At 42.6% G+C, this 24844-nt stretch overlaps 1 protein-coding gene across 1 annotated transcript in view; it reads right to left on the bottom strand.

Annotated features, from left to right (window-relative positions):
- Positions 1-294: 294 nt before the first annotated feature.
- The window catches only part of pwwp2b (PWWP domain containing 2B), a 30499-nt gene continuing 5949 nt past the window's right edge, over positions 295-24844 (bottom strand). The window contains exon 4 of the mRNA XM_085183719.1: positions 295-24821. The gene's annotated coding sequence lies outside the window, so the exon portion shown is untranslated. The remainder of the gene's footprint in view (positions 24822-24844) is intronic.

The raw sequence follows: 24844 nt of genomic DNA, 5'->3' as shown, positions 1-24844 counted from the left end.
TCCCACAAGGGGAAATTAGTTTAGCAGCAGGATAAAAATAAACAGAACAATACTATAAAATAATAATAACAATAATAATGATAGAAAGTTCAAGGACAATTATTTGCCATTAAGGAGACAAGACGCAGTAGGGATAAAAGAGACCTGGAGTCTTTTAGTCCTCCTTGGAGGTACTCTGAAACGGCGGCCGGAAGGCAACAACTCAAACTCACTGTGAAGTGGATGGTCCACACAATTAATAACAGAATGAGCCTTTCTAAGCACATTTCTATTGTAAATGGCCAAAAGTCCATCTTGCCAGCGCCCTGAAATTTTGCTAGCAGTTTTTACCAGAAGTCCCAACCGATTCTTATTCTTCACCGTCAGGTTACCAAACCAGGCAGCGATACAAAAAGACATCACAGATTCGATAAAACTTCTATAAAACAAAGACAACATCTCAGATGAGACATTAAAAGATCTCATTTTCCTTAAAAAGAACAGTCTTTGTTGAACTTTTTTAGTAGTGGCATCAGCATGAGATTCAAAACACAGTTTATGGTTAAGTACCACAGATAGATATTTAGAACTCTCAACGATCCCAATATTGGCAGTTTTAATGATAGTGGGTGATGAGCTATAAGAGGACTTCCTAAAATCAATAATCATGTCTTTAGTTTTTGACACATTAAGTGACAGGAAGGACTCATCACACCAATTTACAAAATCACCTACAACCTGTCCATGGCCTGACTCGTCCCCCACTAGAAGACTGACGATCACAGTGTCGTCAGCAAACTTCAGGATGTGTCTGTTCGTGAAATTGCTGCGACACTCATTTGTGTACAGAATGAACAGAAGATGAGAGAGGCAACAACCCTTGGGTGATCCAGTAGAGGAGGAGAGCACATCAGAAAATACATGATTCACCCTCACGCATTGTGACCTATTGATCAGAAAGTCTGTCACCCAGCCGACCAGACTAGTGTCAAGCTTAAAATGATTGTAAAGCCTGTCGGCAAGTAAGAGGGGTTGAATTGTATTAAATGCAGATGAAAAGTCAGCAAATAATAATAATCTTTGGACGGATGAGACCAAAGGTGAGTTTTTTGGCCTGCATCATGTTTGGAGGAAACCAAATACAGCATATAACAAACACTCAATAGTGCATGTTTTTCTTGAATCCACTCAGGTCACAGTTCAAAAATCACTGTAAACGTTTCCTGAAAAGCACCAGACTGAGTGAAAAGCACTAACTGAACCTCATCTGACGTCCCAAAGCTCAAAGCAGCAATTCCAGATAAAAATGGCAATCGTTATCAGCAAGGTACACTTCGTTCATGTTGATGTTCACTCTTGTGAAAGAGACTCCTTGATGAGTGATACTGATCCTTGTTTAAAATCTCTGTGTTTTTCACATGGACAGGCAGAGATAATGACTGAGCAGCTATGGGTATGAACACGCATGTTGGCATTTCCGGGAAAAACAGCCCGCAATCAAGCCCAAAACACTGACTCATCAGCATACTGTAGGAGAGAAAGACAACGAGAGAGTAAGGAGGAGAGCTTAAACTTGCGCTTTCTTCTGCACGTTTATCATTTCTTCATGTCAGGTATTATCCCAGTGAAAGCATGCAGAACTTTTCAAAGGGTTTACCACAGTCCCCAGAGTAGATGTCGGCATGCTTTTCCAGCTGTGGAGGCTGGATATTTAGCTACAGTTGTGGAATAAGTTGAGCTGCTTCCTTTACCCGCTGCGGGGAGGGCGGTGGTGCACAGAAGACTTACCGAGCTGTCGTTATTCTTCTCCTTGGGAGCAACATCTGATGCTGATCTGCCATACAAGGCCAAAGAATGTCAGATATTGGGGGAGGGGGCAGGGAGTGTATAAAGAAAGCTCTCTTGCCTTCAGGATGCACGCATTTACTCTGCACGATTTTGAGCTGACAACCACATGCACGCGCAGATACACACACACACACACGGAAATATTGAAGAATCAACAGTTCCCAGGCCACAGGAGGTAGAAGCTATGCAAACTCAGCTGCTTTGACTTACAATAAGAAAGTAAGCTCCTTGGCTTAACCACAGCCTGAGCAAAGATCCAGTTTCTTTTCTTGCAGAAAGCTGAGTTGAGACCTTAAAGTGCCGGAGGTAAATACATGGCTGCTTGTACTTTGCCTTATTATGTAATTAAAAAAATAAAAAATAAATCTGCACCAAGGCTGCAGAAGTACTATAAACATTGAGGGCTTTAGGGACTTTTTTATATTAATAATGACGAGAAGTGAGAGTTAAGTAAACCTGTCCAGGCTAATGACAGGCCAGTTTGTGCTTTTGGACAGTGTTGACCTTTGTGAGAGTCAAAACTGCAGCTTCCTGCCAAAATGCAGGAAGCTATCGTTTTAGCTGTGCACTAATTCAGACTGACACACTGACTCAACGTGGTTTGCAACTGTGAGAGAAGTATGGACTGTACACTTGATCTAATTGAAGTTCCCTCTAATCTGACCTTATTTAGATGGAAGTGTAAGCCAGACGCAGATGCTAGAGCTGATTGAACTCACTCAAACAGGCCCTTGTGATTCTACCAGATGCATTGCAGATGTATTACATTGTATTTCGAAAGCCTCCCAGAAGCAGCTCTCTGCTCCCGTTTTGCTAAAAATATCCTACAAATCTGGGAATGTTTTCAAGTGCTTTAGACTGGCATGCAGGGTAAAGGGTGACTAATTTTTTTAAAAAAGAGAGAGACCTTACCCTCAGGCCAACTAAGCCTGAGGCATGATGATAACACTGTGACAATCAGTGACACCCAACAACAAAGAGGAACCTCCTGACTCGTGAATTACTACAAAAAAAACCAAACATTTATTACATCTTCATGTTACAGATTTTGTTGAAAGGGTGTCAGCAACGTCCTTTTAAACTGTATCATTCAGTCATTAGCCAGCTTCATCCTGTTGATTTTTCCATGTACCCTCTTCAGGTTCTCGACGTACATTTTCTGCCTGGATACAGCTGAGCGGCTGGCTAAAGTCTTAATTTACCCATTAGCTGTACTATAGTCACACTTACAACAGTCAGGGTTTGAAGGGTGTTGTGCAATAAGATGGCTTTAAACATCAACCTGAAGTGTGGCTATTTGTGTTATTTAATCTATGACCAGTTTCAGTTTTGCTAATAGATTATGTAAACTGAGCTGTTTAACAAGGAAAAGAAACAGTAACACTTTATAAGATGTCACGCAACTAAAGGCAATTTCCCTGTAATTGAATGGAATGTTAGCATTAGTATTAGCATTATTTTAAATTACAGTGTAATTACATTTACATACAAATACTTGAAGTTAGGTACACTAGAATAAGAAAGATTTTTACAGGAAGTAAAGAAGAAATGAAACTGTAAGTAAACTTAAATAGTGCATAAGTAATTTTAAGTACTGCATAAAAAAACCCGCAAACTTCTAACATATTCTGTACTTTTCCAGGTGTGGACCATAATATGGAAAAGAGACAAGCGTCACACTCACTGCCATAATTTTAAGAACAGTGTAAGTAAAAAAAGGACAAGCCAGTAATAGAAAATCCATCGTGCACATCAACATAATGAATATTAAAGATCGATGTAAAAAAAAATTATAGCATGCTGTTGATGTAAGATGGAAAAATACAGTTTTTCTGCAAAATTACCAGGTAATTGCACACTAATTACAATGAGTTACACCATAGTTAGATACGGTCTGCTTTACTGTAAAATATCTGGACGTTAGGCAAGGTTAAAGCACTCGATAATACGGCTCAGGCCCTAAAACAATCAGCATACTTATGATGTAAAAATGTGAAGTATTGTTTGTTTTTCCTATAAATAACCAGGAAATTATGCATTATTTAAAATTACTTACGCACCACTAACATGTACATGCAGTATAATTATTTCTTTATTCCTGTAAGAACCCGAGTTGTAACCCTTTTTTAAAATCTTACACTGTTTCCTGAATTTTCTCCTCATTGCCGCTGAATTCTTTCAAAGACACTTTCTGCCGCAGTACACAGAGCAGAGGTGTTCAATACGCCTGGTCAGCCATTCTTCTTAATATTCTCAGAATTTGTTGTATGGAAGTCCACCTTAAGAGTCAATGATTAAGCTGATTTGTGCAACAGATGGATTATTGGATTTATCTGCAGTCCGACCATTTGGTTTATCTAAGCCACAGTCAAACACCGTCTCATTGAAACAGGCTCTGGTCGATTTTCTAAATAAAAGACTCGAACAGACGAAACAGTCAGCTTGTGAAACTCTCCCAGTGTGATATGAAGCCATGCAAAGGATGGAACAAAACACACACACACACACACACACACACACACACACACACACACACACACACACACACACACACACACACACACACACACAGACTAGTCCAAATGTTAATGATTTCCTTATGTATAGACTGAAGCTCTTTTGTTTGCTGCAATCAGTCTTTTTGTTCATGCAGGTTTTAGATAAGCGGTCCACCTAGACCTCATAAGACTGGACTGGATGCTTCAGTGCTGTTGTGTTATAATTCTGAAGAGGCTCTCTATTTTTAAATTTTGATTTGATAAGACCTTTTCCTGCCATTTCTCAGATCTCAATCTGAGGACGGAGAGATTTACTCTTTGTGAAAGCTCAGCCAAGTGTCTCCTGAGCAAAGAGCTTAAAGTTGTTTAGTTTGGCTTTACACTTGTGGATCTGCTATGGACAGAATTTGGAGATGTTTGAGGCCGAAGTAAAAATAGCCAAGAGCTAAAGGGGTCAAATTAGAACCAGATTAAAACAATACTCCGAACCCAGTTCTTTCAAAGGGTTCTTGCACACCATAAAGTTTGTGATGGTCATGTAGGAGCTAGCACTGCCATAACTGGTACTAGCACCAGTCTGCTAAAGAGTGTGCATAGAGCCCACCGTGAAACATGGAGCACATGAAGGCAAAATGTGGGATTTCTATAAATAAATCTCATACTGGATGAAAAGATGACTTTAAGTCTCAACAAGTTTGACCCTACAGCAACAATCACATGAGAGCTTTAAAGAAGAAAACAGAGATAGCTGTGATCTGAACGGGCATGTTCCCTAATATGATTTAAATCAAAGATGATGGGAGTATGTTAAAGCGAAAGGCAGCGCAACAAAAAAAACCTCCAGGAAATAACAGCTGAAAAGCATCATCTGCTCAAAGAAATGCAAAACATCTCAACATCATGCCCGAGAGGCTCCAATCTGTCCTCCAAAATATGAACTAAATATGGCAAATGTAAGGTTTCATTATTCTTAAATAGGCACTACTCAAATTAACTGGCTTAATTAGTTTTCTGCTTTGGCCAGAGCATTTAAAATGGACACGGCAGATATGCAATCCCTTAAAATCTTGCACATTTGTAGATGTTTATTGTCATTATCTTATTCTCATTGTGATGGCAAGCCACACATGGTGAGCTCCACACCTCACCACCAGCTGATTCACTTTAGTTTAGACTTCTGCAGTCAGAAATACAAGTCAGAACATCACACCTTCCAATGTTTATATGGCGTGCACACATATTAACACTGCAAGGTCAAAGTTCTGTTTTATGTTACATTAATGCATCTTTCTTTGTTTGAGTTACCTGGGGTTTGGCTTCTCCTCCTGTCTGGCAAAAGGTGTGGCAAAGGGCTGGGAGAGCTGAAGTACCACTACAGCCTAATCGGATGAAACCATGCTTGAAGTTTTGTTAATTGTTATCTTGAGTTTAGTCTATTGAGTTGACCTCTTTTATTGGTCTGCCTGTTTAAGTTTTGGCTTCGTTAAATATCTTTTCATACTTTTGGGTCAAACACCTGTGTCCTTTATGCTTTACTGCTTGGTCCCTGACACTCATCTTTCACCTCCACCTGCACTTCCTCCTCACCTCAAGCCTCATCTTGTAAACTCAAGTCAGGGCTCAAGCGTGCATAAACATGCTTGTTTATTCCCGATATTGTCGCAGTTACTAATTGTCAGCAGATCAGACATGTCTCTGGATAGCTAACAACGAGCCGGATACACAACAATAGCTGGCTACAAGCTAACAACATGCAAATCTGTTGCAGTCCACAAACACAGAAATTCACAGCCACTGCTTATACATTGTTTTGTAAACAGTGGCTGTGAGTCCAGCCAGGATATCTAGTGCTTAAAGTATATTAAGGCGCTGTATGAATGTATTATTAAATGTAGCCTGCAGCTTAGCTTCGATTGCTCAGTGGAAACAGAAAAGCACTGTATAAATGTCATTCCAAATGGCCAGTCCAGTTACACATCTGACCAGTAAAGGTTTGGCCGAGCCAGTAAACCCTGAGATTACAACCCTTTATTGCAAAATGAATTGAAGTGTAGTCTGTAATCCTTGGTGGCTCCGTTGTGTAGTGGTTTACACATCTAGCTTCCCAGTTTGATTCTGGGACGGACATCCAGTGTGAAAATCTGCCAAACCAAACACGCCACACGCTGTGGCGAATGCTTGTGAATAAGCTGAAAGTAGCTCTACTCTGTCATTCTTAAATTCACTAAAGGCGATCTAATGATGGGTTTTCTTTAATAATGTGGCCGATCAAGTATAAGATCACTATCATTACCTGGATAACAGGGACTGATTGAGGGTGGGATTTTCACCAACACTCATACTTGAGGTCTCATTTGGTGGTGCTGTTTCCTGTCATTCATCACACATCAAAGCATTAATCTGACAGTCAATGAGATCATACAAAGAAGCTGTGGGCCACCTGAATCAGTGACTGATATTACACATTAATGCAGTCGATCCTGCCTGCAGCCATTTTCATATTAACACCTGTAGCAGCACAGGCTTACCCGATAATCGAAAGGCAGTTAATCCCAGTGGATCCTGTTAACCTTACACCCACACACACACACGCACATACACATACGCCCCCACCCATCCTGAACCCCTGGCCATGTTAATTAGATTGCAGTCTGTTTAGTGGAGAGAGTTTTTAAGAGCCATCCGGAGCTCCAGTAAGCGCCTGTTGTGGCGCTGCAAAGTTAATAGCCCTGGATTAGTGAGACAATGGAGGTGGTGTTGGTATCAAGCTGTGAGGAGGCAGAGTTCACAGATGGGATCAGCATAGCTGAGGGGCTGGGCCGCACACACCGATGCACTCACAAAGGACACGAGTTCAGTCTCAATGCTAGATATGAAAAATCTACACCCACAGCACACACTGCTGTTTCTGTTTTTGCACATTTAAGCTAGCATCAATCACAGCGCCATGTTACTGAATCACAGATAAAACTGTTATAGGCTCTAACACACACCCAGACTGTACACACGTATGTTATCTAATCCAGTCTTTACAGACACCAGCTCCATTGTCAGGTATCGCATTATCACGTTGCGCAATCGCAGACAGAAACCGTTCCTGATGTAACATCCTTAAGCTAAACTCCAACCCTCAATCTGTACAGTCCACTGAGAACATTCTGTGTGTGTGTGTGTGTGTGTGTGTGTGTGTGTGTGTGTGTGTGTGTGTGTGTGTGTGTGTGTGTGTGTGTGTGCGTGTGTGCGCCTGACTCACTGCGGGTGAGTCGATGATCTTGGAATGTCCTTTTCTATGGTGCCAGATGCTTTTGATGTTGGCAACACGCTGTGGTTCAAAATAATCGACAGATAAAGTAGGACTAGAGCAGCCTGAGGGCACACAACTATTGAAGGATAAACTTTGAAAAGCCAAACAGAAAGAGATACCAGCAGATAAGCAATGCTGTAAATACTAGCGCATGCAAGGAATGTGTGACCATGGACCAGAAAAATGACAGAAGAACGATGGTGAGATATTATTACAACATGCTGATCATGCTGCGTGCCAAAAAAAGAAAGAAATCCACCACCCTCAACCCACAATGTACACGACACCTTCTCACGCATTTGTGTCTAATATGTGTCAGCCCGTTTCAACGCTGGCACAGCTTTCTAGAGGGACTTTAATCATGAGTTACCCTGCACCCAGCAGCTGGTGAATTTATAATCAAAATATATTTACAAATGAGCCTTTGGGGTTTTATTAGGCTGCATAAACAGCCGGGTTAGGTGTGCCTCATTATAAAATGATACAAACAGAGGAGGTCAGATCATTTCACAAAGGAATTGTGATCATATTTCTGTCATTGGCTGCTCTTGCCGTATTCATAGGCGTGCCTGACAGCCAGTAAAACCAACAAAGTAATAGCTTTAACACTCGTAGAATATAGTTAAAGCCATATATCATGTACCGTAGAATTTAAATTAGAATATGCAGAGGCTTAAAAGCTTAAACCAGCAAACTGAAAGCAAATTTGTCCTTCCCACGGTGTCAAATACTGTTGCTGGTGTATCAAAGGTGTCCTTGGGCTCAGGTGCTTTGAGCACAGTGAGATATGGCTCACTCCCTGTTTCTCACATACTGACACACTAATGCAGCGGTCTCCAACCCCCGGGCCACGGACCGGTACCGGTCCGTTAGTCGTTTGGTACCGGGCCTGGAGAGTTGAGGCTCGGGTGTGAAATGTATGGTTTTCAGGGTTTTTTATTGGTTTTCAGCGCTATTTTGTTATCGTTTTTATCGTTAACTCGGTTTTCCTGGGTCTTTTCACGTGTGTTATGAATAAATCTTTATTTCGGTATCTGTACTGGTTTTATTTTGTTGTATTCATCTGCGACACCTTAAAGGCCGGTCCGTGAAAATATTGACGGGCATAAACCGGTCCGTGGCGCAAAAAAGGTTGGAGACCGCTGCACTAATGTATCCCTGGGTGTCACATTTAGGCTACGTCCACACTAGCCCAGATAGATTTGAAAACAGCGTTTTCGTCTGAAAACTGTCCACGCTGCGACGGGGCAGCTCCGTTTTGAAATGTATTCGTTTTCGAGAGCGTTTCCAAAACGCTGCATTTTTCCTTGAGGAAAACGCCGTCTCAGTGTGGACAGGAGGCCAAAACGGAGAGAAAACGATGCGTTTTCAAACCGCATTAGTGTGGACGTAGCCTTAAATGCACTGGGTAAGCTTTGTTTTTCAGTGATCAGGAGGAATGTGATGAGAATCACAATCATCTGTCAGTTTTAATCAGTTTGTTTTTAGAGCCTAACCAGCAACAAGTAAAAAACCTAACCCATGATATGAGCCAGTAAAAACCTAAAAAACGTTTTTAAAAAATAAAGCGCCTTTACATGGGACACCAATTATGGCCTCCTGGCTGACAAACTTGTGATCACCCTCTCACCCCTCTGGAGAACAAGACCCTCAGTGAGTGTGGCAGGGAATACAGGATGTTGCTGAGTACAGGAGCTGCAATACAACATTTGTGGACTTGGGAAGATGGGGCGGCACACTGGTAGAGGAAGTAAATTGCTTCTTTGTACACATTCAGCTCTTTCCTACTAGTACCTATTCAACTCGACTTGTTTGCCACAGACTGGATGCCAACGATTGGCTAGTCAGTGGTGTCACTCGATGAGTCATGAGAGCGACTCCTTCACGAAAATAAAAACTGCCCTTATTGAAACTCGATAACGGTAATCCCCCCGAGACTAGGGATGTTCCTGACAAAAACGGTAGTAACCAGACTGAAAAGCAGCGCACATTTCGGTGCTTTTTTTTCCTGAGATGTCATACACTTTGGATTCTAGCCAATCGTTTTACCTTTGCAAGCGTAGTAGGCGGGCCCAGGTATGTACGTTCTTTTATAGCAGAGCTACAGATTAAAAATGCCCAAAGCGAAGCGGTCAAAAGTCTGGCTGTACTTCACAGCAAAAGATGCAAACTCAGCAGCCTGCAACAAGTGCTTTAAGCTGATACTGTGCAAAGGAGGCAACACCTCGAATCTGATGAAACACCTGGCGACGTAAAGCACTTTGTTAAAAGCCGAGAAATGCGAGACTTCACACCGTGCACATCTACTGCGGGTGTGGTGCCTGTTATCGGATCCGGAGTTAGCAACATCCCCCAAGAACCCAAAGAGTAAAATCCTGGCCCCTAGCCCTGCCAGTGTAGCAGAAATGATGACGGATGATGATGGCAGCAGCAGCCGTTCTTCTCTGCGTGAGTAGCTTAATGTTGTTGTAATTTACGTTGAGTAGGCTAACCACGTTATTAAATTAATGCACGTAAGGTGAACTAGCAAACACCGTCGTAGTTACATGCGGCTGTCTTCTTGTTTGATGGCAGATACCCCCATCATCCTGGCCAAAAAGCTAAAATGACCAAAGAAAAAGTGGGAAACAGCTAAACATGAGAGGTTTTAGACAAAATTGGTGTTTTTTCCATTGTTTAAGCACTGCTTCCAGCCAAGAGTGATACCATATATGCCCCATAGCTGCAGAAAAGGCAACATTGTTATCCTTTTACTAAAAAACAGCTAAACATGAGTTTGTGTTCTCCATTCTTTAAGCACTGGTTCAAGCACCGTTTAAGCACCGGCACTGATTCAAAAGTACCGGCTTGGTACTGGTATCGGATAAAACCTAAACGATACCCATCCCTACCCGAGACTCCAGAGCCCACAAACTAAAACTACAAATACACGAATACGGGTCTGACAGGATTCCAGGCAAGGTTCTAAGAGCGTGTGCAGACCAGTCGTCACATGTCTTCACCAGTGTATTCAACTACTGTGTCACAGGCTTTCATCCCACCCTGTCTGAAGTCTGCAGCCCATGTAGCTGCAATCAAAACCAATCAGATCAGCCCCTGACCATCTCAGTGTCTGCTGCCCAATAGCACTTACATGTCTTGTAATGAAATGCTTTGTGATGATATCAAAGCCTGTCTCCCCCTCCCCTTTAACACACACCAATTTGCCTGTACAGCAAACAGATCCACTAACGATGCTATAGGCAAAGCTTTCATGTGAGGGCCATGAGCATGGTTTTTGTAGACCGGAAAACTGTTCTTTTCCAAGCTCAAATGAATGTACAGCATGCATCTTCAATGGCTTTAGAAAAAAACAATTGGATGCACAAGGTTGAATTTAATTTAGATTTTCCAGCATAAACAGGATTTACCTGACAGCATTCATTGGATTGACCAATACTCAACATAATGAAAAAGTCAAAGGAACTCAGTTTATTTATTAACATAAGCTGTGAAGGTCTCTTGGAGCCATTTCTTCTAAACAACTGTAGACTCATCAGTTCAAACTGTATGTAAGTACAAATCATGGATGTTCTGGAAGGAGACACAAAATGTCACTATCTGATGAAAGAAAATTAGTTAGGATGGGACCACCAAGGCTCAAGTCTGCCATGAACTGGAAACTACTGGAATCCTAGCAGTAAAACTCCAGTAAAACACCAGTAAAACTCAATTTGTGTCCACAGTAAAGTGAGTTTTATATCGCCATGGACTGAGAGAGTTCCAACCAAGGAAGTAGGTCCTGCTCCAAAATCGACACCTTCAAGCTCGACTGAAATTTGCAGCTGCCCACATGGACAAGCCAAATGGCCTGTGGAGAAAAGTTTTATGGTCAGACAAATGAGATGTTTAGCCAGTGGTACTGATGCATTGCACAAAAGTGTGTGGAATAATGAGATAATGAAGAGAAAAGACTCCGAATGCTTCAAATTCACATTGGTTCATTGCGTATTTCAACAGAACAATGATCTTAAAACCAAAGCAAGCTGGCTTCTGGGATGATCTGCCCAAAGCACCAACCTCAACCCAATCAAAATATTGTGGAATCTGCTTAAACACCACATCAGTGCCAGGAAACCAACTAATTTAAATGAATATTAATTCTGGTCAAATATATATCCAGAATTATCCATCCACAATTTTTTACCCTGAGTGGATCAGAGATGATCCAACATGGAAAAAGGACTTTCTCACAAATCACCCTCAGACAGTGACACTAACTGAGAATGTGTTCTTTGCAAGGCTGTGTGCTGAATCCACTGCTATTGGCCTTTACACCCATGACAGCAACTCGGGCCATCGCAGTAACACCATCATCAAATTTCAAATGACACCATGGCCACTGTACTCATCAGCAGAAGGGGATGAGTCTGCCTACAGAGAAGAAATCCTGAAAGTGTCAGCCTGAAGTTCAACAAACAACCTCACACTGAAGAGAAAAGAAATCATCTTTGACCTCAGGTAGAAGAGCGAAAGCCCGGCCTCTCGCTACATCAATTGCAATTATATGGAGAGGGTTCAAGCCCTCGAATTCCTGGGTACCTTCACCTCCGCTGACCTATCCTGGACTGTGACCTCAGCGGTCACTACATAGGCACAGCAGTGACTTCACTTCCTGAGTGCTCAGGAAGAACAAGCTGGGTTAAAAGCTGCTGGTGACCCTTGACTGCTGACATATTGCATCACAGTGTGATACAGGAGCAGCGCTAAAACAGAGAAGAGGGAGTGTGTGATCATCAACACACCAGCAATTTCTGGCTTGTGCAATATCACAGAAAGATGCAATACTCCCTTAATGAGCAACATTGATCTCATATTACTAGAAACTCCGTGCAGTGTTGTCTATTACTGGTAAACTCGCTCACCGGCCATGCTACTCCCTAGCATGGCTGTGATTTGTTACCTCACTTCTATCATATTTAGCAGTTTTAACTACTTTTTATAATTACTGTGCAAATCTTCTTAGTTTTACCTGCTCTGCTATGTATGCTGATATAAACTGTATAATGGCAACAAAAGGTTTCTAACTCTAATTCTCTCCTCTGCCACCTCTGCTGCAGAAGGTCACCACATGAGCAGAGACGCCAGTGCCATCTGACAAACAGAAAGGAAGCATTTGATGTCCTGACATGACAACACCCTTGATTTGCATGATAAAGCGTCACGCAAAACGCAAGTGAGGCTGATGGGAACGGTACGCTTTGAGCCGACGTGTCCGTAAAGCAAACTGATGAGCAAAGGTATTGACCAAACGGGGCTGGAAAAAAATCTCAGAGGACTCAAACGAGATGGAGGGGGTTGGGGAGAGGAAAAGCGCGTGCAAAGATTAACGGCGGTGCATATTATTTTCTGCCAGTCAGTCAGTCAGACCTAATGACGAGTTCTGTGACCACTGATGTGACCGTGTTCTGGCTCTTGGGAGGCAGGAGAGTTTTATTTAGCAAACGCAGGGGTGTGGTAGATTCGGTGTCTCGTTGAATTTCCTGTTTGCAGAGCACGCTCGCTCACATGATGGTGTTCCAGTGCTGAAAAAGGGACAACTTTTACTTACTGTGCAAAAGACAGGCAGAAAATTTCCATCTGGGTTTTAAAAAAAACAGAGTTCTCAGTATCACAATGACTTCTTTGAAACATATTCTGTATTATTATGCTACATATGGACATAAGAGACAAAAACACTAGACCAGAGTGCTTTAGAATGACTTTTTCTACATGTGGACAATCAGAAAAACAAAACCTCAGTAATTACTGTCACATATACATTGTAAGTGCTACTTAATTACACTGTAGACCACAGTGTTAGTTCTGACCTTTAGCTAGATCTTACACTGGACCCTTAAAGCACCTCTAACAGAAGCATTACATTACAACTAGGTTACTGATTTTACAGCGAGAGGACATAATCATTCATTCTATTAACTTGACTCTGCATAATGCCCTTTTCCTTATCTCATAGTACTGATAAATGGCAAGTTATTGTAATTAGAAACTTGTTTCCCCCTATCCACACTCACATTGTGTTCTGTATTTGCTGTGGTACAGATGCTCAGTAAGTGCCCCAGTTATTCAGTTTTAATATACCGAGGAACAGCTTTTTCCCCCGGAGCTGTGGCCTCCATCCCCTCTCACGCTAACTAACTTGCACTGATAACAACTTTCATGACCGCTATTGCACCCTATCTAATCACTCTCATCTCTGCTTTTCGCGGATGATGTGGTTCTGTTGGCTTCGTTGGGTGATGGCCTCCAGCTCGGTGGGAATGAGGATCAGCACCTCCAAATCTGAGGCTTGGTCCTCAGCTTGAAAAGGATGGAGTGCCCTCTCAGGGTCAGGGACGAGTTTCTGACCAAAGTGGAGGACTTTGGGTATCTCGGGGTCTTGTGTAGGAGTGACAGGAGAAGGGAGATCGACGGCTGCAGTGATGCAGACGCTCTGTTGTGGTGAAGAGAGAGCTGAGCGTAAAAGCGAAGCTCTCAATTTACCGGTCGATCTACGTCCCCACCCTCACCTGTGGTCGCAAGCTGTGGGTAGTGACCGAAAGAACGAGATTGCGGATACAATTGGCAGAAATGAGCTTCCTCCAAAGGGTGGCTGGACTCAGGAGGGGCTGAGAGTAGAGCCGCTGCTCCTCCACATCGAAAGGAGCCAGTTGAGGTGGCTCGGGAATCTGACGAGGATGCCTCCTGGGCGCCTCTTGGATTAGCATGTTCCACCTGGAGGAGGCCCCGAGGAAGACTCAGGACATGCTGGAGAGACTATATATCTCGGCTGGCCTGGGAACGCCTTGGTGTTCCCCCGGACAAGCTGGAGGAGTTGGCTCGGGAGAGGGAGGTCTGGATGAATGAATGGATGTTTTTAAACTATTTGTTCTTTTCTAATGGGCGTAGGGAACATGCCAGTCTAAATTTCTTTGCACTGTGTAACGGCAATAAAGATTAATCTCGTCTGTTGCAGGCGTGAGACGTCTAACATGAGTCATAACTACAACTGCATCTCATTCCTCCTTCATTTTAAAAAACGTTGAGTCTTTTTGCACCAACAGCAAATAAAAAACACTTTCAGACTCAGATTTCTGACTTCAAATGGCAAAGCGTACTGATTAAACCCAACAAATGTGTGATCAGAAGTCCGAGCTTGTGCTTGCTCAGGTTGCACGCCGCTCACGCCCAATGCTTTTAGCATTTAAGATGCAGCTTTAGCTATTCGTGAATCAGGCGTGACCTTTTCACTGTTCTATATTTTCAGCTGCATTTCCTTGATAAAGCATTCTCAGCTGCCCCCAGAGGGCTGTTATGCAATCATTAGTCATCGTATAGTCTAGATTATCCTGTCATTTTGTTTTTCGCACAGATGCCACAGACTCTCTTCCTTCCTACGGTGACACTGGCACGCCAGTGGTTTAAGCCCCCTGAGGATGTTTGCCCGGCTGTGGTTTCAGTACAGAAAACCAGTACAGTCTGAGGACAATGGAGGAGGTGATTAACAGGAGGTTGAGAAAGAAAAGACAGACAAGGCCAGACGGGAAAAACACAAGGCAGAGTGCAGGGAACAAGACATGTGAATCATCAGGATGATTGTGATTAATAATTAAGTCAACGTCCTTTAAGCAGAATTATGTAGAGATGCTAAAGTATGCTTCAGGATTTCTCCATGTTTTATCTCTCCGTATGAATGCCCATCCCCCTCTTTTAGTTCCCTGCAGTGAGAGAAGGCAGGCTGGTGAAGTTGGGGGCAGGGCGACTCCCTCTCCCTTCCTTTCTGTCTCTGGAGCCCGTCGACAGCTGCTCAGGGAGGCCTGGAGCTGCTGCCCATGGCTGAGCAGAGCCCCGGCCGTATCCTGGAAGACTCAGTGAAGAAGTCATGCGTGCTCACGGCCGCGAACTGGGTGAACCTGAAATTTAAAAAAAGAGGCCTTGACAAAAGAAGTCCTGGTGTTTACTCAGTCTGTCTGCCTGTGTTAATATTTGAGGAAACCCTGTGCGCCTGACGGAACGGGAGGGAGACGTGACACCGCTGTTTAAAGTCCATCATAAGTGACGGCCGCTTCCTGCCAAGGCCTGAGCTGTGATTACCCAGGTCGCATGGTTTGACCCTCGGGCTCTAATGGAAATCATCAAGTGGAACCGCACCCAGATCCTTGAGTAATGTATCTAGTGTCTTCCTGGAACTGCATTAGGCAAGTTTTGGGAAAGGCTGCATATCTGGCAACCCGCAAGCTGAGAGAAATTCAAAAATTGCGTAACGGTGCTATTGTTAAAGAAAATGTTAATCACTTTCATAGCCAGCACTGAAATTTCAATCCTCCCTTTCACCTTTGAGTTAAATGAGCACAAATAAATTGTAGAAAATGACCCATATGTGCGGTTTATTATTCCATTTATTGAAGGCAGAGCAGGAGGTCTGGGTGGGGGGGAGCGGAGTGAGGGGCAAGCTGCTACCGAATGCAAATGAGACACTGAAGTGATCAAAGCCCAAATGATTAAGCTGGATCAATAAAAACGACTCAATTTAAAGAAGGGAGAGGGGGGAAAAAAAGCCTGGCCAGCAAACTTTCCGGGCCATCGATACGGATGACAGAAGTGAGAAATGACTCCGGGGCATCAAGGACAAAGGAGGCGACAGCTCTCCTGTGCATTGCTCTGGAGACGTGCCAAGGCCTGTTTTTGAAACCACCATGCCATTTGCCTCGCAGCACTAGGGACAGGTGGGACGTGTCAAATAAACACCGAAGACATGTCAGGCAGGATGGTTATCATTTTTTCAAGGGTGTAAATTTAGAAGAACACATCTGCATCTGTGCTCAGAGCAAAGGTGTGTTCTGTGTTACATAAAATGTCGACTTTTTATTCGTGTAATCAGTCCAAGGGAAGGGTAAAATACGTATGGATTGTTTCATAGGTCCCCTTTCTACGGAAGCCTTAGCATGATTTTTGTTTTAGTGGTAGTAGTATAAGGACTACTTTTACTTTTTTCCACCCTTGTTTGCTGTCAAGGATATCTACGTTAGACAACATCCACTTCCACTGCTCCTTGCTGACCACGCCTTGCCACAATCTCTCCTGAGTAAGCCCAAGTTTTCACTAAGTTCCGGAGAACAATTCCATTACATCCGCATCATGTTACCGTGCACGAGACCACCCAGCGTGCCTAATCTGCGGTAGCAGACATGTTGTCTGAACAATGTCAAAGCAGGTTTGCTTTCTTAGGCTTGCCTCTAAGTTCTGGGTCTGCTCCTGCGAACATCCCCTCACACACAGCTCTGACAGGCCAGCCTTTCTCCAAAGTTAATTATGGCCACAGCTTGCATGGAGGCATATCATTAGCAGTAATTGCACCCAGCATCCCACTGCCATGTGCCATGCTTTTTTTTTTTTTTGTCCCAGATTTACGTCGCACTGATCCATGAATTAGCAGCACACCGTTCCACAAACTGGGAATGAGTGCACGGAGAGGGCAAAAATGATGCGATTGGAGATCACTCTGTGCACAAGCATGTGCTCACTGTTGGCTCACGCTAGTCCAAGGAGGAAATCAGGGTCTAAAGCTGGGTTTCCAATAGGCTGTGGTAAAATGGCACATGTAGATGGATTGTGCAGTTTTATGTAAAGTCTAGGAAATACAGAGGATTACTGAGAGGCAGCATTTGTTGTGTAAGCACACACATGTGTATAGGTATATGTGTTTCCATAATAACAGGGGGAACGCTGTTCCCAACTGCTCTGGTTGTGAAACTGCTTGGAACAATCAAATCTAAATGCAATTAGCCTATTTCATCTGTGCAGTCAGCGCAGGGAGATGACTGAGGCTCATGTGCCCGTGTGCTGCCATGCTCCATCTGAATAGAGATGAGGTCCTGGGGTTATGTTAAACCTGCTATTGTATCACACAGGATAGTTCACAATAGACTCTAGAAATACATATCTCTTAAGCAGCACTCTGTGTAAATATGCACAAGGATGTAAAGAAGTTTGATACCAATTTGCGATGCGTTGACATCAGCTGTGGTCCCAGATTCTTGGATTATAATCATCTTCAAATGTATTGAACAGTAAGATACCTCATCTCTGGAATTTGAAATACATTAAAAATGAAAAACAATCTGCAGCCAAGGAGTGAGGACTCAGTGGGCCCATCTGGCTTTACTTCTGACACCCTTTACTGCTGTTTAATGCTTATTCGAGTGCTCATTGATTGGACCACACCAATTTTCAGGCTTAACATTCAGTCTGAACTTACGTACGTTTGATTTGGCAGATTTTGTCATTTCTCCCTCCACTCACCCCCATCCGGTGGTTGCACCTCCCTGAGCATGGTTCAGCCAGAGGTTTCTATCTGTTAAAAGTAGTTTTTCCTTCCCACTGTCGCCAAGTGTTTGCTCATGGGTGTAGGGGGAGACATTTGATTGTTGGGGTTTTCTCATGAGGTGACTGTCGTAACTCTAACTATATGAATGAAACTTCTTCCTCCCAGCTTTTTCCCGCACTGCGGGGTTCGCTTTTCTGCAATTCAGAATGATCAAGGGCGTCATTCAGGTTGACGCTGATCTTCTTCACCTCGTCTTTGACTCGGTTCATACATCGCCTTTTTGAACTGCCGGCCTTGGGGGCTGAGTCGCAGTGCTGTTCTTGCCACCGAGTTTTCGTCACTTCTGACCACGTGCCCATACCATTGCAGTCACGCTCCTTGCGTCTTCTCCGTGTTTGGCGCGATGCCCAGCCGCTTTCGGATGTCGGTGTTCATGACGTGGTCCCATCGTGTCAGGCCCAGGCACCATCACAGCATTCGCATTTCCATTGTGTGAAGGGTCTGTTCGTGCTTTGTGGTGGCCGGCTAACACTCTGATCATAAAGGGCCACAGGGCGCACTACGGTCTTGTACATCTTTGACTATATAAATGAAACTGAATTTAATTTTTATACTTGATATCGGTCTCGGTGCAACCCTAGAGGGGCTTGTGACCTAGCTCTTCTTGGGTGAATGTGTAAACTACTACATACTATGGAGCCACTCAGTCTGACCTTAAATACACTCAAACTGCAGAATAAAGACGGACCACTATGTATCCCACTGATTTATGGTCTGTTGTTTTGAAGCTTTGAGTCTGGCACTTTGGCCATTTTGTCTTTTTGAAATAAAGTATGACCACATATGGACAAGAGGGGAGGAGGGTCAGGGGGTGTGGTGGGTTATCAGCTAATCTAACCATAGCTGGCTAGCTCGGTTAGCAATATATATCACAGTGAAAAATGAATTACTAATGCTGGTTAGTGAAAAACAGGCATTAAACGCAGTGGTTAGGGCAGTCACACCTTCATAACCTCAGCCTGTAAAGTTGCATAATTGTGTGCTTTTTAACACAGCTTGACATTAAAAAGCTGTGACAGAAAAGCATTCGCTAAATCAGACAACATAGACGGCATGACAAGAATATACTCCGAACTCAAAAGTGACAACCAAATATAGAAACACACAAATACTAAAGATTAGCACCCATATAAGCATTAAACAGGAGCTAGTTTAACATCTAGCACTACTGCAGTTATTTGTTGCATGTCAGCAAGTACACAGAGTACACATGCTCACACAGCATGTGTACTCTGATTAGTCATCAGGGCGTGAGTAATGGTATGAATCACATGCATCTTCAGGCATGTTCATTACTGCTGCGGAGCAGTTCTCTATCTGGTTGAGTTAGGTTTAGATGCCCATGTGCAAAGTTGCACACATGCACGTTTGTGCCGATTGCTTTTGTTTTTCCTTTGAGTTCTCAGGGCCACAGGTACAGTTTTAACTCTGGTTAGGCATGTTGGATGTGTTCATATGCATGGATTTTCCTGAACAGTCAAATCCTGGAGAAAAAGGATTCCTATAATATTGGCAGATGCATGCCAAGCTGCTAATTGTGAATATATTAGAGGAGATATATTCCCATTCAGATCTATGTGATCCACACTGAAAGGCGATATTGGCTGCACATCAATGAAAACCACCCCCACCCTGACAAATCTCTCCACAGTGGTCACTGCTGCTCTGCCTGCAGGTTCCACCTGGCAAACACACACTTCTTTGTTAGACACGTTTTGCAGACAGAAATGTGTGTGCAGTTAAGGCTCAGAAAAATGCCTGCATGCATTTGTCGCTAGTGCCTCACCTGCACAGAGTTCAACAATAAGCAACTGCCACTGAGCCAAAGGCAGCCTCAGACCTGCCTGCAGGAAAAAGCAGACTTAAGACAAACTTGAAAAGCCCGCAGAGATGCTGCAGCTATAATAAACAGAGGAAAGGCCACGTGGTTTTGGGTAAAGGGTTTTATGGGTTCTGTTTTAGGGGTTCTATGTTTTTGTTTCATGTTGCTAAACAAAGAAATTGATGGATTTTGATTATCAACCAATTCTTTGTTTTTGCATGACAACAGCAGCGAGCGATCTCACTGAATGTCAGACAGAAAATGAGAAACACTATAATGACAGTTTCTGTAATGTTGCCTGTTTACACCAACTCAGTGGATTTGCGAGTGAAATTAAGGCTTTCAGTTTCAATTCAATTCCTTGATTTAACAGAAACATAGCAGTAACTAACCCTAGCTGTTTCCATTTCAGAACTCTGCAGACTCTTTTTGATGTTTTCTGGCAACTCTAACCTTGTTCTTAACCTCCGATTTCCACCTTGCTGAAACCCCTCTGCATTTCCATTCATGAAACGGTTTCTTGATTGTAGACTTTGATAATAGCACGAGAGAGTTCTTGACTTGGCTGGATATTGTTTTCCTTAACCATGGAAATAATTCTGCGATCATTCTGTAGCTTTTCAAGAATGCACCAGACTGTAGACTGTAGACTAAAACCGTCCTGGGTTTTAGTTTTTTTTTTTCCAGCCTAATGATGCGTTTCTTCACTTGCATCATTGAAAAGCAACCAAATAGTTCTACACTGGTGATCAACTGAACTGAATCACCTTTACCTGCTGACTTTAGAATAAAAATAATGGGGGACCAGTCCTCAACTGGTCATGAAACCTCTTGTTAGTCCAATTACTTTTACAATAATTCCCTCAAACCATTTTGCCTGATTTAAAATCCATTTCTTTGTTTTAACAAAAAACAAATAGAATAAACTTTTAATTTTCCAAATAGCAATGGACCTAACCATATGTTTATTAAGAAATGTTGCAATATACATTTTCTATAAAATATATTACAAAGGTAAATGGACTGTTCATTGTCAGGTGAGACTGATGTCAACTTTTAAATATGGAGCTGAGAGAGGGGTCTCTGAAACTCACAAATTACCAAATATTGGTTTGATTTTCACAACGCCTCAAAAAACCCTCATCTATCATCAGCAGCCAACTGGGTCAGTGCATGGGGGACTGAACAACATCCCTCAACAGATATGATGCATTACTTGATGCATCATATCCTACGTGATTTTTAGAGTTACAAATACAAACGGGGTAGTGGACTGTGGTCGATATGATAAAGTAATTCAAATGTCCATTTACTGTATATTTAAAGGAACAGGTACAAGTCAAAATCCTGGTCAAAAGCAGATCTGTGGGACTCTGTCAGGCACTCTTGTGGCTCGTGGCAGTTAATGACCTTTAACACCCATCAGTCTGCTTCTTGAATTGATATTTCATACCTCCCACCATTTTTTTCTGGCCTCTTCTTGTTCAGTCAGTGAGTTTCCTTGGAGGGTGCTTAGGTCCCGGGGAATAGTTATGAAATGTTTGGCATTAGACACAGCAAGTTTAGAGGTATGAAATAAGAGCAGGCGTGTGGGGGAAGGGACATGTACAGCTGATCCTCTATAGTAAAATGACCTGATCAGGAGATAGGCTGGTCAATGTGAGGTGACCCGCCCGCACTAGTTATGCAACAAACATACTTAAATCCTCCTGTTTATGACATGGAGGCTCTAAATTAAACAGACATCATATGATAATAACTGAGGAGGGCAGACAGGAAGGAAGACTGAGGACAGCGCAGAGAGAGCCTATCGTACAGTGAGAACAATAAGACAGTGTTTAAAGTTTAACCATCCAGGCATTACATGTCTTTCCACTCAAACCTTACACAAGCCTCAGTTTATTTTCAGGGGTTTAAACGGGTTTGAAATTACTCCTATGTTACGCAAGGAGAAAAACAAGAACAAACCAAAGGCTGTAAAACCAATTTTAGCAGCGCAAGGTGTTGCCAAACCTGAGCAGAGACCACCGAGGAATCTACAGATAGGCTGTCGAGTTACAACCGGAAACAGAACTGAGGCCTTGTTGAGGCTGACAGCTCAGAAATATTAAGAGCAGCAGCTGGACATAAATGTAGTTATGAATCTTCTGATTTCACACAATGTCAAGCTATTCTTTTAAACATGTAAATCTGACACACTGAACAATGGATGCCAGTGGATACAAGCCATAACCCATCCATCCACTTACTTCTGCTTCCTATTCACTGTATACTGGTTACAGTTGTGCTGATGAATATATTACTATATAGAACAGAAGCAATACATTCACCTTTTGCCCTTCACATACTAGCAGTATATGCACCATGAAAGTTCATATAGGAACTGTGTTGATTTGTCATTACTTATTAAATGTATTCTTTGTTTTCAGACTGCTGCAAAATTTCGTCTTTGCTGAACTAAATGAATAAACTGCACAGTTCCTTCAACCCACAAAAGTGAGCTTTAAAGGAAAAGATCAAATTACTAGCAGGCCTCTCAGGAGGTGTGAAATTGGACGAAAGAACATGACGGAAACCCGCTGGTTCTATTTAATACGTGTTAAGACAAATCATCGATTCTGCTTTTTGTAATAAGGAAATCCGCGTGAACCCTGCAGGAGGTTATATTGAAAATTTAGTCCCTGCCTCTGTGCACGTTTAACTTCATCGGTGCCTTTTTGGACTCCACTTTGTAACAAACTGAAAGCAAATCATTTTATAAATCAATAAAAACTTAAACACTTTTATTGAACTTTGTGTTTTTTCCTCGAGACAAGCTGGTTGATGCACACTGGATTTGAGCCAGCTTAAAAAAAAAATAAAACAACAACAACAAAGGACTGAAATATAGGACCAATCCCATGAGATATAAAAAGACTCTAGCATTCGACTTAACAAGAGTCACACACTTTCCCACAAAACACTTATCAGATCAAGGGAATTTTGTCTTAAATTTCAAGCCTCAAGCTGAAATAACTCTGATAATATTGCTACAATATCATCAGACGTCACTCCTCCACTTCTGAAGTCAATTAATGGACTGCACTAACATGAGGTACCACAAAAACAGGAGCCCTTTTGATCATCAACGACAAAGTGACAAGTATTGCTTGTATATTTTATTTTATGTACAGTACATGTAAAAAAAAAAAAAAGTAGCTAATATCATTGACCAACGTGGGCAACAGTAGACAGCCATGTTGCTCATATGTGGGGAAAAATCCTGTCAACCGCTTCCCCTCTCAGGCATACGTACGTATAGACTCTTAAACTGTAAGGCTGCCTGGGACCTAGCTGCGCTTGACTACAAACCGTCAAACTGCAGATTATCAAAAAAGAAAGAAGAGTGCATTAAACTGCTCCCCTTTAAAAATACGCTTCGCTGACAGCAAGCCTCGATGGGAACGAACAGTTTCCAGGCGGACAGAAAGCAGACGGACCGGTCTGCTGAGTGTGACTGCGCGCAACGTTAAGTTACGTTTTTAAACACCGACAGGGCTGCCTCGCCTTTCCCTCCCTTCCCCTCTTAATCCAACTGTGCTGCTTTCAACACAAAAGGTCACTAAAGGTCAGCGGCGCAGTCAGTCTGCTTTTGCCTGATGTCTCAATATAACTGCTCCAACTAGTAGCAAGCAGGGTTTTTTTTTTCCTTTTATCTTCAGCACACTCAGCAGTTGAATTCACAGTATTCTTACAGCATGTTATTTTTTCTTCTTCTCCCAAAGTCACTCATAAAGCTTTAACTGATAATGCATAGGGGACTTTTGACACGCTTGTTCGTCCATGTTTATCCAGTGGAAATGTTAAAACATGGAGATTTTTTTTGTAGTGAGAGAGAAACGCACCCAAGTCAAAATGCGAGAATACAGTGTACACAACCATCTGTGTCTGGTGTCCCCGAAATTGTACGACTAAAAAGACAAAAAAAAGAAAAAGTTGTTTTGTATCTCCAAGGCCATGGATAGTCAACCACAAAGACTTTTGAATTCCCCTGCAGCCTAACAGGGCTGTATCTCGCAATAGTGTTTCAGACAGTGAGCTTACAGCAGGCCACCAAGGTACAGATAAAGTGCTTTTTTTTTCTTAAACGTGACGCTTTTAAATAATTAATAATGGTTCTCAGGGAAAAAACAAACAAAAAAACAAAAGCGTTGGGAGGGGTAGAGTACGCCGACATGACACTCGTAACGATAGAAAATGAAATGGAAAAGAGACACGACATGAATCAGGAGAGGAACAGAGTTCAGTATAAATACATCCACAAATCCAACTAATGTCGCGGAAGGCTACGAGGATGAAACACTGTGATCGCTAGCTGGAAACAGTCACTACTGTCTCTGGATGGAGCTGTTCACATTTTCAGAGGAAAACAGGTTTTGGGGTAAGACTTTTTTTCTTTTTTAAACTTGTGTCCGAGGGATGAAGGAGGAAGAGGAGGGGGAGCCTTCTTGGCTGGAGGAGGGGAACCTTGGAGCCAAACGACGGCGGCGGCAAGGCCCGCCATAATGACAGCAGCAGATTGGGAGGTTTTTGCGAGACTGTAGTAGAAAGGGTGAACTTACTGGATCATAATAAAACATTACAGACAATAAATACATTCAGGTCCTTGTAGTGTTGTTATTCGGCTCTATTGAAATATGATTAAATCTAGGAAAGAAAGGGAAAAAAAAAAAAAGGAGGAATAGTTTATAGTTCATAGAAGACCATGAGATGCCAGGCCTTTATATTTTTTGCTCCCTTATCCGGTCTCAAGAACACTCCACCTTGGCGGCCATTTTCCACCAGCCTTGTGAGAAAACAGAAAAAAAAAATGAGAGGGCGTATAAATAGTAGCCGTGGCAACCACACGTACTCCCTTCCTGGGTCTTGATGACATAGTCTGAGAATTCAGAAAAACCTCGGAGACTTGTCTTCAGTCCTCAGGCTCTATGCAAAAAAAGAGAGAGAGG

The sequence above is a fragment of the Neolamprologus multifasciatus genome, chromosome 13 (assembly GCF_963576455.1).
Source record: "Neolamprologus multifasciatus chromosome 13, fNeoMul1.2, whole genome shotgun sequence".
NCBI lineage: Eukaryota > Metazoa > Chordata > Actinopteri > Cichliformes > Cichlidae > Neolamprologus > Neolamprologus multifasciatus.
This window is presented reverse-complemented; position numbering and strand designations above follow the sequence as displayed.